This window comes from Dreissena polymorpha, chromosome 9, assembly GCF_020536995.1.
Source record: "Dreissena polymorpha isolate Duluth1 chromosome 9, UMN_Dpol_1.0, whole genome shotgun sequence".
In the NCBI taxonomy this organism is placed as follows: domain Eukaryota; kingdom Metazoa; phylum Mollusca; class Bivalvia; order Myida; family Dreissenidae; genus Dreissena; species Dreissena polymorpha.
Window position 1 is genome coordinate 67,877,419 of NC_068363.1, and position 21,203 is coordinate 67,898,621.

A 21,203-nucleotide genomic window follows, 5' to 3' on the forward strand; every position below is an offset into this window, starting at 1 on the left:
GTGCACTTCGCTTAAATAAGGCTTTGTAGTACGTTTATTTTAAATGCACCCCTTGCACTTTCTATCACTAGTTATTTTTTATCGCGCTAGCGTACTCATACCATTGATAACTATTATTTTATAAGTAGATGTATAATTATTTTTGTAATTAATTGAAGCTCTGGTGTTAAAAAATAATACGGTTAATGCATAGAGCTCTTTGTTTTGTCAAATTACCGGTGTTTCATTCTTCAAACCATCTTAACTTTGATTCTAATGACGCGTATTTTTTTAAAGATGCAAATAAATGTATTAATAAACTATATTGGCAATAAATATGATATACATGTATTTGAAAAATTATATAGGTGCTATTATATTGTTGTTTTGTCAGAGCTTCGTTTCGATTTATTGGCTAAACACGTGCCGTTATCCATATGTTTGACGTTACTGTCATCAGTGCTTTTGCCTACTAGTGCATTGCGCATGCGCGAAAATCCGTAATCAAAACTGGTCTATTGGACTACATCTATAATACATATATAGTTGGTGACTCTTGATACCATGGGATATCAGACGAGTCTAATATGCCATAGGAAAAGGCGAGGCTCACTGTTAGCGTTAGTTCTCTAACAGGACTATAACCATATGTAAAAACTAACATCAAACATGGTTCAATATTTAATACAGATTTAGAAAAATAACAAATGTACCAGAATAAAGACATAAATTAATCTTAAACACACAATGAGGAACACTTATTGAAAATTAGCACTTCAGTTGAATAAATTGATGATGACATATGATGTTCTAAAATGCCTGTCTGGCCATTGTTTCGTATTTATTTTATGTTGTTGACCTATGTTGCATAGTAATTTTATTTTATTTTTTTAATGTTTCTTAAGTAAAATTAATATCATGTCAAACAAACACAATCAGAAATCAATTAGTTGCACTTTACCATGTAGTTACATTTCTGAAAAATAGTATAACATCATTGCGATGACATGTATCAACTATTTACATACAATTTATAATATACAAGTTAAAACACACCACATGATAACCGGCACCATCTTTTAATTTACAGTAAGAATTGTTTCTTCATCATAGAAAACACACAATGATTCTATACGTTATGTGTTATGAACACGCATCAATGAATACCTTAACTAAAATAACGAGTGCAGCTATTACAAGTTGATTTTCGTATAAAATTTTTTGAAAACAACAACACCATTTGTCTTTTTTTATTAAAACATTTTTCAACTTTACAAATGTAAGACTTTACAAGGGAAAAGAATTTTCACTAATGGATTTAATTTATTATTTAGACATAAGACAAAAACATATGATAGTTACAATACAATACATATATAATGTTAAAAAAGTGCTTCTAGTTGGGAATAGTCTGGGAGTAAATTGATATGATTAATTTTAGTTTGTCACACAAAGGTTGCAAATCAACATGTAAGATCTTTTTTCCAGATGGTATACTTGAAACAGTTTTCAAATTAGCAATAAATAATTTACAAGAATTGTGAATCTAACGGCAGAACCAAGATCAGGGCAATTCACCCTGTCCCACTCAGAGGCAAAGTGAAAATGGCTATGTGCAAACAGCAAAAAACCAGAACAGCCTGCGAGGAACTCGCAATCTGTCCAGGTTTTATGCTGTTTGCTGCTCATCAGTATCTAAGGGTTGGAAATGACCTTAAAAACCTGAATCCAGTAAGAAAGGTCTTTAACAAATCATTAGAGGTTTTTGGTGGATACAGAGCATTTTTCTATAGTGCTGAATCCACACTAAGGCTAAAAAGTGCAATCCATTTTCATGTATGAACGTTGATCTAGGAAAAAATCACTTAACAATATTATGTCAGTGTATACAGACATCAACTTTAAAATGGCAATACAACCTGGTATTTTCATACGAAAAGAACTGTCATAAGTCATTGCTATAAATAAGACATTCTAAATTATTCTTTAAATAGTGTTTGTGCCATAAGAAACTTTCTTTAGTCCTCTCTACCTGTCTGTTATGATAAACATAACTTTGTGAAATAAAAACTTGATTATTTGTGCATGAACATGTCAATATTATATGATACTGTCTGTGATAAAACTGAGTTTAAAGCATAACGGTCAAGTGATCGAGGATGACGGTTTCAATTTTTATAGGATTTTTGTTTAAAGCGAGATTATACGATTTTTATATGTGTTAAATTGTAATATATTGATAAAATATGTTACAATAACACAAAATATGCAAGAAAAATTATACATTGGAGACGAATTTCATAAAATGCAGCAAAGACAAATTAGCGCTCCGAGCCGATTGTGACGAAGATATTTCGTACATATTTTCCTACAATAACCGAAGCATTTGTCTTTTTATTAGGATTGGAATAAGTGTTCGTGTGTCGTATGAATAGATATCGTTGCAAGAATTTAAAATTATCCGTTAAACTAAATTTAGATTCACATCGTACATTCATGATATACATGCTGGCGAATTCTACTGTACAGACATTTTCGATTTCAGAATTAAAAATCTGGCGTATTTCGCATTTTTTGACACATGTTCTTCTTAACTTGTATTTAAATTTATATTGAAATATATGTATAATAAGGTTTTACAAATTTTATATAAATTTATAAATATTTGACAAAATCGTATCTCGCTTTAAAGGAAGTCTATTCTAAATAATCTAGTATAAACGCGGGATTGTCGTCAGGATAAGCCAGCATGGCTTCTATTGTATGTTGATGCACTCATTGCACTGCATTCCATGAAGTGTTTCTTTTGTATTTTTGACATTTTTGGTATGGTCTGTTTAAGGTACCTGTATATATGGCCCGTTCATAGGCATTCCCACACAGGATACTGATACATAATGAATGAAACTTAGTAAATGTGTTTACAAAAGTTTTACCAGGATGGTAGATGTCACTTTTGTTTCAATTAAAAGTACATGGTTCTATGGTAAACAGCAGTCCATACATAGCAGGACTTACGTCCGATAATCCACTAAAACAGCACGTTTACTGTCCACATTACAATACTACATATATAATTACAGCCATACTTAGGGCATCCTTTCATTGAAAAGGTTAAAAAATACAAACATGCAATGTAAGGTTTCCATTATTACTTTACAAAAACTACAATCAACTTTAAAAGAATCTGGTGTTTTATTGTGCAAACTTCCAATACATGTAGCTTTAAATACATCCCAATTCTCCAAAATAAGAAACCAGACGACTATGGAAATTATGGTTACTTAAATAATTAACAAATTATATGTGTAACAATTAAATGAAAGTAACTGGTTCGAGTTCTGATTAATTTTGTAGCTGATAACTATCCTTCTTGGCAAAAATCTGATGTAAACTCCTCCAGCTTTTTTAAGTCTTTTTCATTCACAGTTGCTTTCTGAGTTGCCAGGGACATTAACATATCCGCCTACAAAAAAAAGATAAATAAACCATATATTTACAAAATTCAAAAGGTTTGATTGGTTATTTATTAGAATTTTATCATATGGTTATAACTTGTGCTAAACCATACAACAAATGTTGCATACGTTTTTAAAGATTTGAACTGATTACCCAGTTTCTAGACAACTTTGACCCAAATTTGAACTTAACCTAAACATTGTCAAGTTTTATCAAGACTGAGTCATAAATGTTCTTTCTACATTGGTAACAAGGCTTTTTTAAGTCATGACCTAGTGACCTAGTTTTTGAACGCGCATGACCCTGATTCCAACTTGGCCAAGATATTGTCTTGATGAACATGCTGACAAAGTTTCATCAAGACTTGATCATAAATATGGCCTCTTGAGTGGCATCCAGGTAAAGGTTTACTACCGTATGCTCACCGCATGACCCCAGATGCTAGACATAGGGTGATGCCAATAGCTAACATTGGCCTCAAGTGAGCGAAAAAGAGGCTTGACAATCATTCACAAAAATAACACATACATGGATTAGGATGGCATTTGTAAAAAATTCATACCTGTATGTTACCAACTGTGAAAAACTTACATTTCAAAGAGTATATTGTTTTTTATCTAAACTCTAAACAACATAAATTTTAAAGAGTATATTGTCTTTATCTAAATTTAACAAACATGTCTTTTATCATACTATGGTACCTTCTGACTGAATAAACAGACTGGAAATTCAGACAACTAAATCACTCTGTTTATACATTTATGAAGGTTGATTATAAGCTTCATAACAAAGTTTGCGAAATATTATAAACCATGAAACGTTATGTCAGAAAAATGTCCAAGGCCATAACTTGTCAGACATATAATACTGTGACAGAAGTTTTTGCAGTGCATGTTGTATATGCTACCTTCAATGCTTTCAACGGATTCTATACGCTAGATACCATGCTGACAACAGGTTCATGTAGTTTGTCAATGACCCACATTAATACTAGACATTGTATCGAGTCAAACCGCTTTTCACATTATATGTGAGCCTCGCTCTGTGAAAAGGGGGGGGGGGGGTTAATGCATGTGCGTAAAGTGTCGTCCCAGATAAGCCTGAGCAGTCTACACAGGCTAATCAGGGATGACACTTTCCGCCTAAACTGGATTTTTGCTAAGAACACACTTTCTGTAAATGAAAAATATCATAAAAGAGGAAAGTGTCCTCCCTGATTAACCTGTGTGGACTGCACATGCTAATCTGGGACGACACTTTACACACATGCATTAAACCCCCTTTTCACAGAGCACAGCCCATGTCTTTTAACCTACATACCATGCTGACAACAGGTTCCAGGTGTTTGTCACCGTCCACTTGTGTCCAGTTCATCTCTATGGCCCCTGGGGCGCCGGGAGAGCAGGGGGTCAACAGGTCATCCACTATCACATTGGGGTCTGACATGGAGGGGCCGCGTACCTACAACAACAGCAGTGTGTGTTCAACACATTGGCACATCGTCCTTGTATCTTCACAAATATTGGTGTTACATTTTCATTAATTGTACAATATGGGAATGGCATTCTTCCGAAAATAACCACATTCCCATCACAGAATTGGTGTTAAATCCATGTTTCTACAACAATGCCGTGATTTCCTTGTTCCTTCAATGTTGGTGTCACATCCTTATTGTTACAAAACAATGGTTCACTAACAACAATAGCAGTGTTTCTAAAAGACTCTTGTTTCTTAACTTACATCGGTGTCATATCCTCATTTATTGTTGCGTTAATATACTTATTCCAACAAAAACATTTCTGTACCAAAATTGATGTAGTATACATGTTTCTACATTGTAGTGGTATCCATTACCCTATAACATTTGCTTCAATAACTTCATGCCTATTATACTGTTCATGTAATATCCGTGTTTCAACATAATTGTTTTTACATCCTCAGTTTTACAAAACATAAAATCTTTACTCTTGTTCGTACACCATTGTTGTAATATGTATATTCTTAAAGGGGCCTTTTCACAGATTTTGGCATATTTTGAAGTTTGCCATTAAATGCTTTATATTGATAAATGTAAACATTGGATCTTAAAAGCTCCAGTAAAAAATCAAGAATAAAATTAAAACAAGGAACAACAAGTAGCCGGTACCAGGGCTCGAGCCAGTGACCCCCGTGAGTCCTGGAGTTAGTCTGAAGTAAAAACGCATTAGCCCTCTCGGCTATTCCGCCGAGTATACACACAGCAAGTTTTTTATACTTTTTATAAGCAATCTTCGTAGTTTCGTAAATTTAAACGACAACAACAGAACTCTCCAAATTATTCAATCGTTTCGCGTTGCAACGCTTTATAATTTTTAGGTTTTTAAATCGTCAAAAGATACATATAATGGCTATATTGGACTATGGTAAATGTTCAGTAATACTGTTTCCTCACAAATATCATAACTAAAACGAAAATTGGCGAATCTGAAACAACTTTTTTCAATTTTGTCAATTTACCAAACCGTGAAAAGATCCCTTTAAACTGTTGGTGTTATATAAATGTTCATATAAAAGCGCTGCAATAACCTCACTCTTATTACAGGGTGCAGGTTCACGTGACTTTGTAGGGTTCACAATTGAACGTTAATGGATGTAAACACACTGCTAAGTGGTGCTTTTCTTCAAATAACTTTTTAAAACAATTTTTCTTAAGAATTTTAATTAATGCATAAAAGACAGTTTTTATGCTGCTTATGTGGCAATGTGAAATACATCTAACATTATTTAATAAGCATGTGTTCTTTGCCAAAAATTCGATGTGTAACGCATTCATGTTTACGATTATGCTGCACACAACGTTGATTTTTGGCACCGATTTCAGATGCATTCAAAGAATGATTCTTAAATCTTAAGATATTGGAACAAAATGCAAGAAAAACTGTCTTTTATGCACTAAAGATTTTTGCAAATGTATTTCAAAAACTTAAGAAATTTGCAAAAATAAAGTTCTTAAAAGTGTGTTTACATTCTGTTCAGCCCGTGTGTAAACCACTGTGAACCCCATTGATCCTGCACCCAGCAGTGGTGTAGTACTGTACAAGAAATTTTGCTATAAAAATATTGCTGTAAAATCCATGTTCCAACAAAATTGGTTCTATATAATAATATATTATCTATATTCCTAAAACATTGATGTCAGCCTAATATCTACCTCAACGTCTTTAAAATAACCCCATTGCATAATCAGTATAGCTGTAAAATATCCTTACATAGAACATGTATATATGTCCCAACAACATTGATGCATTACCAAGTTCATACAACACTGGTGTACTATCTTAATTCCTACAACAACACACCTGTTACAGCACCATTCCTACAAGAACACACCTGTAATAGCCTCATTACAGATCCACAGTTTGTTCAATATTTTTAATAACAAAGCTTCATTTTCAAATAAAAAACATTCTCCATTTTTCACCTTGCGGAAGTGTGTGGCTGTCTGCACCTTACGTAAAGGCTGCATGAGGGCGTCTCTTACAACAATGGACATTCCGCACCTGAGTAACCCTCCGCACGACGACCCAGTTCTCTATACAATAGCGAACGAGTCCATTAGTATTATTGGAAGAAGTGTAGTTGTCTAGAAAGGTTCAGGGCCTAAGAATCCACTTAAAGACCTTAAATTGATTGAGTACTGGGTAAATTCACCCTTTTACCCAATGCCATTGAAGACTATGTCAGTAGATCTGAAAATTATAAGCTTTTAATTGTTAATCAACCATATTTAGTTGCATTTTTGTTTCTGTGTTAGGAATTTTGTGATGTTCATAATAATCTTTTACTACTTTATCCATCTAATTTTGTTATACTTTTTGTCTTTGTACAAGTCACTGCATTTTGTGAGGAGTCAGTTACAAATTTCCACTTATTAACACTTAATTATATTGGGTTCTTTAAGTAAATCAATGCATCCAAATACGCCAAATCACAACTATTTTGCTCAGTCAGTTCCAGGAGGAGAAACAAACAACATCTAATTGTAGGCTGCTTAATGAAAACAGGAAACATACCTAAAATCCTCCTCAGACAGAGAGTTTGGTGTAGCTCCTAGATGTAATTTAAACATGGTGGCTCTAGCAGCGGCCTCTTGTAAATGTATGTAGATGCGCTTCACAAATCGCTTACGAATGGCATGATCAAGTGCCCAAGGAATATTTGTGGCACCCAATACAAGTACACCTGTCAAAATGTTATGTATCACAAGTACATTTGTGACAATGCCACGGTAAACAAACAAAGATAAGTAATACATATAGAGTCTCTTTATTGACATAAATTATTTATAATTTTAGTTTGAATAACATTTTAAGGGTTAACTTAATATACAGAAATATACAGTTAATGATACAGTTAAAGGAAGTTTGATAAAATAGAATACAAATAATAAACAAGTTTACGAAATTTAGTATTTATTCTGAAACACAATTATGCTTATAACTTCATTAGGCCAATGAAGCGATCCTTATTTAAAGACAATTACAAATATCTCATGTAGTGCTGTATATAAAGATTTCCCATGTATCCCAATAAGACCCAACAAAACATAAAAACTACAGTCTGAGTTACCATCTTGATCATTGCCAACACCATGCATCTGTATGAGGAACTCTGTTTTAATTCTGCGAGCTGACTCGGACTCATTCTCACTTCGAGACCCGCACAGCGCGTCAACCTCGTCTATAAAGATGATGCTGGGTTTGTTCTCTCTCGCCATATTGAACAGTGTCTTTACTAGCCTGAAGTCAGTGGTGTCAATTGCGTCAATATCCACACACCAAATGGTACACACTAAATCATCCAGAAGATTTATAACAGCTGGAACAGTTAAAAGACGTTTTAAGAAAGCAAAAAAACTCTTTATCAACATTCGGATGGTATCTGTTTAGAGCTGCACAAATTCAGCAGGGGATAAATTTATTTCGTTTTCATAAACTTAAATCATAAAGTTAAATAGTCAAATTCAATTAATTTTACTTTTTTGCATAAACTTTTATCATGAAGGAAGAATTATGCTTACTGTTATTAATGGCATTGCTTTTTTTATACATGGACAAATTGGAATTAAATATCAACCTAAGATCCTCAATGTTAATAATCCATTTGGACTTTTAATAAAATTATTCAATCAATACATTGGGAGAATCAATCAATTAATTTGGGAGAATGGTTGCTGCTGTAAATTTGTTATATTCACATAGTCACAAGATAATTGATAAGTTAAACTAAAAGCAAATAAATTATTAACGATCTTGTTCGATACAAACTTTTAAACATTTAATATCACAAGAATAAGTTGTTAAACAGCAAAATCAGTTTAAAGCCAGGTAACTTATGCGGAAAATAACAATTATACTTAACAGTAACTTAATTAACAAACATTTGAACAAAAATTTGCAAGTATATATTTATTTGGAATACTGACTTCTCAAAATCGTCATGCTAAGTTTACACACACAAAAACCACTCAGCCAAAACAGCACATTAAAGTTCTCAGCAACTGAGTGCAGACAGAGAGAATTGTTACGTTAAATGCGTAAAGACTGCCATACTTTTCTGACTCTCCGAGCCACTTGGAGACAAGGTCAGCAGACGACACTGAGAAAAACGTGGAGTTGCTGGCTTCGGTTGCAACCGCCTTGGCCAAAAAGGACTTGCCAGTACCCGGGGGCTGAAGACATAGACACTTAATGCAACAAGAACTATTGACAATAAGTGATACTAGCGAAGTTATAGCTATAAACGCATAATTTATCTTTAAAATAAGTTACACAACACTAAACACTGTATGTTCTCAATGTGCACAATGAAAAACTGTTTTGCCAATGCTATTTGTTTGAAAAACAAAAAGGACTTACCCCATACAACAAAATACTACGCCATGGTTTTCTGTTGCCTGCAAAACAAACAAATGAGTCAGTATCTATGTGTGTAAAGTATCATCTCAGATAAGCCTGTGCAGGCTGCACAGGCAAACCAGGGACAACACTTTCTTCGTTTATGGAATTTTATGGTCAAAGGTTAACCGTTCTAAAGAAAAATTCAGTCAGGATGGAAAGTAAAGTCTGACATTAGCCTGTTCAAAGACTTATCTGGTAGGATAGTTTAAGAGATGCCAAAAGCCATATTTTCCGAGGAGGCGGCTAAAATAATGATAAATACAGTACAGTGCACATGAACATTTAGATGATGTAATTCAACGTGTGAAAAAGAATGAAGCAATTTACACGAATCATCACATCTATTTACCAAAAACACTGCAATTTTGCAGTTTTTTACTTCATAAATTTAAGAATTATTATTTAGCATACTGGTAGACATGCAAACTTAAACTTTTAATTTCATGGTTAATTACAAATTCACATACAAATATGCAAAGCATACATGAAGGAGCTCAAACTTAGTTGTTTATCAAGATGAAGAGATACGGGAACTAGACCCCTATTCCTTGAAAATAAAAAACATTAGGGACTTTGACCCCTCATGCACAACCATGATAAGATAAAAGAACTTAACTCCTGTAGCTTACCCCTGAGGAGATGAGGGAACTTGACCGGCAAGATGACAGCCTCTTTCAGGGCCTCCTTTGCTCCTTCGAGTCCTGCAACATCTTCCCACTTGATGTTCGGCTTCTCCATCACAATGGCTCCTGTACTGGGTCACAGATCAACATTAGCATACAACAACACTTTCCTACTAGTATGACTACCACTTTTGCTCAGTACTGGTTGAATTCTAATAAATTTAAATCTTTTTGGGTAATTCAACAACAAAGAATTTTCAACACATGCTCTCCCATACATATGCCCTTTCAACATACATATGCTCTCCCATAAATGTGTCTGAATATTGAAAACATGACATAGCCTTCATTTATTGTTTCTCGAGTAAAGAAAATTTCACATATATTGTAATGTGCTGTAATAAATACGCAGGTTTTGACAGTGGAACTGTTTCGGAGACTTGAAATTTATACAAAATGCCAAGTATTTAAATAGCTTATTTAAACTGAACAAACTACATAATATAGGAACAAATATCTATGGAAAACTTTTCACAAATACTGTGGTGATAATAACTTACTGTCTGATTTTATTCCACCATTTAAGTAACACGATTTTTTGGCTGCATAAAATATTTTTGTAAGTACTGAAAATTTTACTCCATTGTTTATTTCTTGTCTTAAACACATACTAAAAATGAACTGAAACTCATAAATATTATTAAACACCTTTACCCCTACCTGACAGGGCTCCCTCAAACATTTTCTTGTCTGGATCTTTTTCATCATCACTGTCGCTGTCACTTGCATTAAACAAACAACGATTACAAGTGTGCATGTTTGGAGTGTGTTTAGCCTGAGTCTTTAATTCAATTTCAAGTCCGTGTAGCACAAAATGAAAGAACAGTAATTAAGTATTAAGACACAATCAACAATAATTGAATATTGCTAATGCTCACCTGATTCTTTAACATACATTAAGTCTAAATAACCATTAGTTCCTGAAATATTAAGCAGAGACACACAATTACTTACTTAATGTCATATTTGTACTCAATCACTACGTGAACGATCATTCAGTCAAAATGAAATGAAAATGGTTATCTTCATAATTTAACAAAAGATTAACATTTGTGTCTGGTATTTTAAAAAAACAGATTTGGACATCAATTATGATGGATAAAATTATCATCGATTATGATGCATAAAACTATCATGGAAAATCATTTCACAAGCACACAAACACAACTGCAGCATATTATTATTAAGACAAACAGACAAAGAAACGACAATATGCCCCCTGTTTCTACGAACATAAAAATATGATATCCAACTTTGCCTCAGAGATCATTTTTGGGGATCAAAAAGTAATTGTGCTTACACAAAAACAGACTAGAAAGTGTTTCATTTAGCTTTAGTTTTTTGCCTTATCAAGCATTTATAGATTCAATATGATTTAAACATTAAATCAATAAAGACCAAATATCAATAAAGACCTTTTAAAAAAACAGACACCAAACAAATTTAGAATATGCAATTAACAATATATCAACATACTTTTTTCCTGACGATGAACCGCCTTCTTTGACAGGTTTTTTCTTCTCCCCCTTGCCAAGATATGTCTTCAGTTTTTCAGCTCTGTCAATGTACTGAACACACTTTGCCCGAATATTCTCCTTGGCTTTATCACTCTGGGCCTCATCTAAAGTTGAGTTTTAAGTATACCAATACATGTAATTACAAAAAAGTAGCATGTAATACATAAGCAATCACTTCTTAATAAGAAGAATATTGAGTAACGCTGATAGTATACAATAAATATTCATACATAAATAATATCACTGTATACTTTTAAATGGTGCTTTCATGTCTTTAGTGCATAAATAATTTTCAATTCAATTCAATAGTTTATTTGCATATATGGCCTCCGGCCATAACACAATATATACATCATCAAAATAATAATACACAGCATGTGGTTATGGTCATATGGGTAAATTCACCCTTTTACCCAATGCCATTGAAGACTATGTCAGTAGATCTGAAAATTATAAGCTTTTAATTGTTAATCAACCATATTTAGTTGCATTTTTGTTTCTGTGTTAGGAATTTTGTGATGTTCATAATAATCTTTTACTACTTTATCCATCTAATTTTGTTATACTTTTTGTCTTTGTACAAGTCACTGCATTTTGTGAGGAGTCAGTTACAAATTTCCACTTATTAACACTTAATTATATTGGGTTCTTTAAGTAAATCAACGCATCCAAATACGCCAAATCACAATTATTTTGCTCAGTCAGTTCCAGGAGGAGAAACAAACAACATCTAATTGTAGGCTGCTTAATGAAAACTGGAAACATACCTAAAATCCTCCTCAGACAGAGAGTTTGGTGTAGCTCCTAGATGTAATTTAAACATGGTGGCTCTAGCAGCGGCCTCTTGTAAATGTATGTAGATGCGCTTCACAAATCGCTTACGAATGGCATGATCAAGTGCCCAAGGAATATTTGTGGCACCCAATACAAGTACACCTGTCAAAATGTTATGTATCACAAGTACATTTGTGACAATGCCACGGTAAACAAACAAAGATAAGTAATACATATAGAGTCTCTTTATTGACATAAATTATTTATAATTTTAGTTTGAATAACATTTTAAGGGTTAACTTAATATACAGAAATATACAGTTAATGATACAGTTAAAGGAAGTTTGATAAAATAGAATACAAATAATAAACAAGTTTACGAAATTTAGTATTTATTCTGAAACACAATTATGCTTATAACTTCATTAGGCCAATGAAGCGATCCTTATTTAAAGACAATTACAAATATCTCATGTAGTGCTGTATATAAAGATTTCCCATGTATCCCAATAAGACCCAACAAAACATAAAAACTACAGTCTGAGTTACCATCTTGATCATTGCCAACACCATGCATCTGTATGAGGAACTCTGTTTTAATTCTGCGAGCTGACTCGGACTCATTCTCACTTCGAGACCCGCACAGCGCGTCAACCTCGTCTATAAAGATGATGCTGGGTTTGTTCTCTCTCGCCATATTGAACAGTGTCTTTACTAGCCTGAAGTCAGTGGTGTCAATTGCGTCAATATCCACACACCAAATGGTACACACTAAATCATCCAGAAGATTTATAACAGCTGGAACAGTTTAAAAACGTTTTAAGAAAGCAAAAAAACTCTTTATCAACATTCGGATGGTATCTGTTTAGAGCTGCACAAATTCAGCAGGGGATAAATTTATTTCGTTTTCATAAACTTAAATCATAAAGTTAAATAGTCAAATTCAATTAATTTTACTTTTTTGCATAAACTTTTATCATGAAGGAAGAATTATGCTTACTGTTATTAATGGCATTGCTTTTTTTATACATGGACAAATTGGAATTAAATATCAACCTAAGATCCTCAATGTTAATAATCCATTTGGACTTTTAATAAAATTATTCAATCAATACATTGGGAGAATCAATCAATTAATTTGGGAGAATGGTTGCTGCTGTAAATTTGTTATATTCACATAGTCACAAGATAATTGATAAGTTAAACTAAAAGCAAATAAATTATTAACGATCTTGTGCGATACAAACTTTTAAACATTTAATATCACAAGAATAAGTTGTTAAACAGCAAAATCAGTTTAAAGCCAGGTAACTTATGGGGAAAATAACAATTATACTTAACAGTAACTTAATTAACAAACATTTGAACAAAAATTTGCAAGTATATATTTATTTGGAATACTGACTTCTCAAAATCGTCATGCTAAGTTTACACACACAAAAACCACTCAGCCAAAACAGCACATTAAAGTTCTCAGCGACTGAGTGCAGACAGAGAGAATTGTTACGTTAAATGCGTAAAGACTGCCATACTTTTCCGACTCTCCGAGCCACTTGGAGACAAGGTCAGCAGACGACACTGAGAAAAACGTGGAGTTGCTGGCTTCGGTTGCAACCGCCTTGGCCAAAAAGGACTTGCCAGTACCCGGGGGCTGAAGACATAGACACTTAATGCAACAAGAACTATTGACAATAAGTGATACTAGCGAAGTTATAGCTATAAACGCATAATTTATCTTTAAAATAAGTTACACAACACTAAACACTGTATGTTCTCAATATGCACAATGAAAAACTGTTTTGCCAATGCTATTTGTTTGAAAAACAAAAAGGACTTACCCCATACAACAAAATACTACGCCATGGTTTTCTGTTGCCTGCAAAACAAACAAATGAGTCAGTATCTATGTGTGTAAAGTATCATCTCAGATAAGCCTGTGCAGGCTGCACAGGCAAACCAGGGACAACACTTTCTTCGTTTATGGAATTTTATGGTCAAAGGTTAACCGTTCTAAAGAAAAATTCAGTCAGGATGGAAAGTAAAGTCTGACATTAGCCTGTTCAAAGACTTATCTGGTAGGATAGTTTAAGAGATGCCAAAAGCCATATTTTCCGAGGAGGCGGCTAAAATAATGATAAATACAGTACAGTGCACATGAACATTTAGATGATGTAATTCAACGTGTGAAAAAGAATGAAGCAATTTACACGAATCATCACATCAATTTACCAAAAACACTGCAATTTTGCAGTTTTTTACTTCATAAATTTAAGAATTATTATTTAGCATACTGGTAGACATGCAAACTTAAACTTTTAATTTCATGGTTAATTACAAATTCACATACAAATATGCAAAGCATACATGAAGGAGCTCAAACTTAGTTGTTTATCAAGATGAAGAGATACGGGAACTAGACCCCTATTCCTTGAAAATAAAAAACATTAGGGACTTTGACCCCTCATGCACAACCATGATAAGATAAAAGAACTTAACTCCTGTAGCTTACCCCTGAGGAGATGAGGGAACTTGACCGGCAAGATGACAGCCTCTTTCAGGGCCTCCTTTGCTCCTTCGAGTCCTGCAACATCTTCCCACTTGATGTTCGGCTTCTCCATCACAATGGCTCCTGTACTGGGTCACAGATCAACATTAGCATACAACAACACTTTCCTACTAGTATGACTACCACTTTTGCTCAGTACTGGTTGAATTCTAATAAATTTAAATCTTTTTGGGTAATTCAACAACAAAGAATTTTCAACACATGCTCTCCCATACATATGCCCTTTCAACATACATATGCTCTCCCATATATGTGTCTGAATATTGAAAACATGACATAGCCTTCATTTATTGTTTCTCGAGTAAAGAAAATTTCACATATATTGTAATGTGCTGTAATAAATACGCAGGTTTTGACAGTGGAACTGTTTCGGAGACTTGAAATTTATACAAAATTCCAAGTATTTAAATAGCTTATTTAAACTGAACAAACTACATAATATAGGAACAAATATCTATGGAAAACTTTTCACAAATACTGTGGTGATAATAACTTACTGTCTGATTTTATTCCACCATTTAAGTAACACGATTTTTTGGCTGCATAAAATATTTTTGTAAGTACTGAAAATTTTACTCCATTGTTTATTTCTTGTCTTAAACACATACTAAAAATGAACTGAAACTCATAAATATTATTAAACACCTTTACCCCTACCTGACAGGGCTCCCTCAAACATTTTCTTGTCTGGATCTTTTTCATCATCACTGTCGCTGTCACTTGCATTAAACAAACAACGATTACAAGTGTGCATGTTTGGAGTGTGTTTAGCCTGAGTCTTTAATTCAATTTCAAGTCCGTGTAGCACAAAATGAAAGAACAGTAATTAAGTATTAAGACACAATCAACAATAATTGAATATTGCTAATGCCCACCTGATTCTTTAACATACATTAAGTCTAAATAACCATTAGTTCCTGAAATATTAAGCAGAGACACACAATTACTTACTTAATGTCATATTTGTACTCAATCACTACGTGAACGATCATTCAGTCAAAATGAAATGAAAATGGTTATCTTCATAATTTAACAAAAGATTAACATTTGTGTCTGGTATTTTAAAAAAACAGATTTGGACATCAATTATGATGGATAAAATTATCATCGATTATGATGCATAAAATTATCATGGAAAATCATTTCACAAGCACACAAACACAACTGCAGCATATTATTATTAAGACAAACAGACAAAGCAACGACAATATGCCCCCTGTTTCTACGAACATAAAAATATGATATCCAACTTTGCCTCAGAGATCATTTTTGGGGATCAAAAAGTAATTGTGCTTACACAAAAACAGACTAGAAAGTGTTTCATTTAGCTTTAGTTTTTTGCCTTATCAAGCATTTATAGATTCAATATGATTTAAACATTAAATCAATAAAGACCAAATATCAATAAAGACCTTTTAAAAAAACAGACACCAAACAAATTTAGAATATGCAATTAACAATATATCAACATACTTTTTTCTTGACGATGAACCGCCTTCTTTGACAGGTTTTTTCTTCTCCCCCTTGCCAAGATATGTCTTCAGTTTTTCAGCTCTGTCAATGTACTGAACAAACTTTGCCCGAATATTCTCCTTGGCTTTATCACTCTGGGCCTCATCTAAAGTTGAGTTTTAAGTATACCAATACATGTAATTACAAAAAAGTAGCATGAAATACATAAGCAATCACTTCTTAATAAGAAGAATATTGAGTAACACTGATAGTATACAATAAATATTCATACATAAATAATATCACTGTATACTTTTAAATGGTGCTTTCATGTCTTTAGTGCATAAATAATTTTCAATTCAATTCAATAGTTTATTTGCATATATGGCCTCCGGCCATAACACAATATATACATCATCAAAATAATAATACACAGCATGTGGTTATGGTCATAACAATACAGTATGAGTATGATAAGATGAACATTATTATTTGTACATTTCCATCAACTGATCTCTCTCTTTAAATGAGTTATATATGTGTATATATATATATATATATATATATATATATATATATATATATATATATATACATAGCAATGTTTCGTATAAACTTTTCATTTTCAGTAGACATCAAATCATAGAATTTATCTACAGTTGGTTGTTGAAAATAGTACAATGGTATATACATAGAACGAAGATTAGCATACAGAGGGCATATCAACATAAAATGAAAATCATCTTCGATGAGCGATGAGTGTTTCACAATATATACATACACGAAATTCTATATTTATATTAAAATATCTTCCCTTTTCTATCATGAGGTTGTGTGATGAACTTCGGAAATTTGCAAAACATTGTCTAAAATTGTTAATATCTATAATAGTTATATACTTTTCCACTTCAAAACCTTGTTTAAACATTATATCATGACTCAATTCGCTATTCTCTCTACACCTAACATTCTAATTTTGCATAGCTTGATCTTTCAGCTGTTGTTCATATTGTAATAAAAACAGTTTAGGGTTTATAACATTTTGTTATTCCCAGACATAACCAAAACCATTTCTATATAAGTTTAGCCTAACATCACTAGCCCAGTTATTGGAGCCTAGGATATCAAAGTACATAAGCATTTCATAACATAGTCTGGGATATCTATATCTAGGTAGATCTAATAATCGTAACCAATATTTAATACAACGTTTAGATGAATAGATATTCATAGCGAATCTACCGGTATCTCCCAGTATGGTATCATTACATGCTGTTTTATTTACATTCAAAAATCTTTTACATGCATATGTTTGCAATGATTCTATACCATGTAGGTGTTTTAGACCCCATAATTCTGAGCCATATAATATTACAGATGCAATCTTCGAGTCAAATATCTTGAAAAAAGTTTTAAATGGCAAACAAGATACATATTGAAAAGAGTTTAAAATACATATAAGAACCTTCATAGCCTTGGTAGACATTTTCTCAGCCATTTTGTACATAGACAGTCTATTTGAAAAATATATACCAACATATGTAAAACCATTAACAATATCTAGTCGACTGCTATTATATGTCCATTTTTCTCTTCTTGCTAATTAGCCACCACGTTTAAACACAAGTATTTTGGTTATTGCAATATTAACTGTAAGTTTGTTTTGTGTAGAAAATTCATATAAAATGTTTGTTTTTGCAAACCAACAACAGTATTAGCAATTAGGGCTATATCATCAGTAAACATTAACATGAATATTTCAACAGTATCAGGGAATAGTTGGATTCCACTGGTATTATTATTGTTTAACATTGTATACAATTCATTGATGAACATTGCAAATAAAAATGGGCTTAAGCTACACCCTTGACGAAGTCCAACAGGACATGAAAATGTAGCAGATACTCCTTCATCTGATCGAACACATGCTTTAACAGATGAATAAATGTGTTGTATAGCTTCAAACAAATGACCTTTGACACCATTTTGTTTGAGAACATTATACAAAATACCCCGATTTACTGAATCAAAGGCTTTCTGGAAATCTATGAAAGCCACATATACAGATCTACCTTTCATGCTTAGATATTTTTTTACAATGGAATATAAGATAAAGGCATTATCCACAGTTGTATATCCAGCTCTAAATCCAGCTTGAGCTTCTTAAAGCCTACTGTACGCTTCAGTATAAAATGTCATTCTTTTAGTAATGAGTGCAATGTATACTTTACTAATTGCATATAACAATGCTATACCCCTGTAATTATTTTGATTATTTAGACTACCTTTTTGTGCAAGGATGTGATAACTGACTTTGCCCACCAAGTATCTGGAAATTCACCTCGTGTAAAGAGCCTCTTAAACAGTTTACGTACATAAGGTAATAATACACTAGCGCTATAAATTAATTGTTGGGGTATACTATTGCCTCCATGTGCTTTCTTCATATTAAGTGATTTGATACCCTGTAATATTTCTTCATCTGTAATATCAGAATTGAAAATAAGCTGTTCAATTTCATCAGAATGCATTTTTACATCAAAATTATTATCAAAATTTTCATATCTGCCCTCTTCAGTATTCTCATTCGAAAATAATGTTATTAAGTGTTCAAACCATTTGTCCAGAGAAATATCAGCTTCCGATTTTGGTTTGCTTATTACTTTTTTGATTTCACACCAAAACTTTCGTGACTCATTTACAGAACTCTCTACATTATGCAAATACTTGATTAAATAACAAGCGTTTTTGTCTGCATACTTTTTATATTTACATTTACTCTGTATATAGTCGTTCAAATTTTGATCAGATCTGTGCAACCTTAACCTTTTTAACAGCTTTCTGGTAGTTTGTTTTGCCATTTTACATTCTCGGTCAAACCATTCATTTTTCAACTTTGGCTTTTTTTCTTTTTACCTTTTGAAACTGAACACTACTATTTCCAATAGCTGCTTCAAACTCATATAAAACTGTATTTTTATCAGTGTTCTGACCTGATAACATTGTATCTAAGGTTCTAAAACTACCTTTAAGAAAATTTTCTGACAAACAATTTAAGTTATCTCCAAAGTTATCATTTTTCAAGTCGCAAAAAAGGACTTCATTTCTCAAGTTATTTATCTTGCTACAACGCTGTTTTGTCTTTATCCCAAGGGATATAGGCAAATGCCTACTTTCTGTATTAAGTTGTATTTCGAACATTGTAACAAGGTCATAAATATTTCTCGACACAATAAAATAGTCTATAATACTACAGCCATTTTGATTAATGAATGTAAATCCGTCACTTCCAACACCAAGACGCCCATTTACAATATAGCATAAAAACACTACTAAATCTAGCAGTTCATGTCCAAATTTAATTGTTTTGTATCCTGAGAAATCCTATCGACTTCTAAATCATTATCAAAACTATAATTATATTCGTTTAGCTCTGGAATATTATCAGAACAAGTTGTATAATCACCGAGACTAGCTGTTCGGGCATTAAAGTCTCCGCTTTAAAGAAGTTTTAATCTAGCAAATTATTTTCAATTAAAAGTTGTTCCAGTTGTTTTAACTCTGACATAGTTAAATTTGCATAAAAGGATGAGGCTTCAGGACGAAAATTTAAAGACACATAAAGTACATCTCTGTCTAAGGAAAACAATAACTTGTCTATAAGTAGCATCAAACCAAATCTAAATTCATGACATACACGTTTGAAAAAAAATCGATATGGAGTTCTTCACAAAAAACTGTTACTCCACCCATTGGTATTCCACCTACAATTGACTGTTTTGCTTCACATGAAGAAACAGTATAATGCAAAACATAACTTTTACAGTATTCTGAGTCACAATCCTAAGTTTCTTGAACACCAATAACATCAAATTTTTGTAAAGTATCAATAATATCATTTGAGAACAGTTTTGACTTTAGCCAATAATATTCCAAGATAAAAAGTTAATAAGCGCAGTCAAATTTGTAATGCTTCGGCCATCATCCTATTTTTGAAAAACCGCTGTCTTTTCCTCAGTTGTACCTGCCTCCATATCTGCTTCAGACTCCTCCCGATTCTTCTCCCCAAACCTCCGTGCTCTCTTAAATACCCTTGAAATACCATCAAAACCGTTATCTGATTTCTTAGGATCAGGTTTAAAGGTCACAAGTTTACCATTTTTAAAATAACCAACTAGACCTCTTAACCTTGCTTCTTTAACCTACTTGCTTTGAAGGAATGACAAGTCATTTGACACCCTAATACCCTTCCTTCTTAACGCGTCTCTGAATTTGAAAATCTCAAACTTATCATCACTTTTTCGAACTTTGGCTAAAATCATTATTGGTTCCTCATCCTTTCTTTCGCCTACTCTTAAAGCACTGATCAAATAATTCTCATTAAACAAATCAGGTTTACCGATAACATCGATCACGTTCTCAACTATAACAGACTCCAAAGGTTTAATATCAGACTCGTTTTCATCAAGGCCAAATATTCGTAATGAAGGTTTTAGTCTCTCCGATTCCATTAAATTAAACTGTGTCTCCATATTCGTATATTCGCAAGTCGTTCCTCCGTTTGGTCATCAGCAAGAGATAATGCAGCGACATCAGAATTAAGTATCTCCTGTTTATGTTCTTGGCAATCAACCTTTGATTTAATAGCAACTATTTCTTCTCTCAGGTACCCTAATTCTTTCTGAACAAAATTAACTTGATGTCTAACACCTTTTATTTCATTCTTAGTTTCTGCAATAGCCTGAAGAATTAATTGTGTATTTTCATCTGAACTTGGATCGGGACCAGGATTCGTTTCGACATCAGCCGACAAAGTCAATAAACGTTTGAAATA

General features: G+C 32.8%; 1 pseudogene; it reads right to left on the reverse strand.

Annotated features, from left to right (window-relative positions):
- Window positions 1-1,174: 1,174 nt before the first annotated feature.
- LOC127845677 (vacuolar protein sorting-associated protein 4B-like) lies at window positions 1,175-20,598 on the reverse strand (annotated as a pseudogene).
- Window positions 20,599-21,203: the final 605 nt, after the last annotated feature.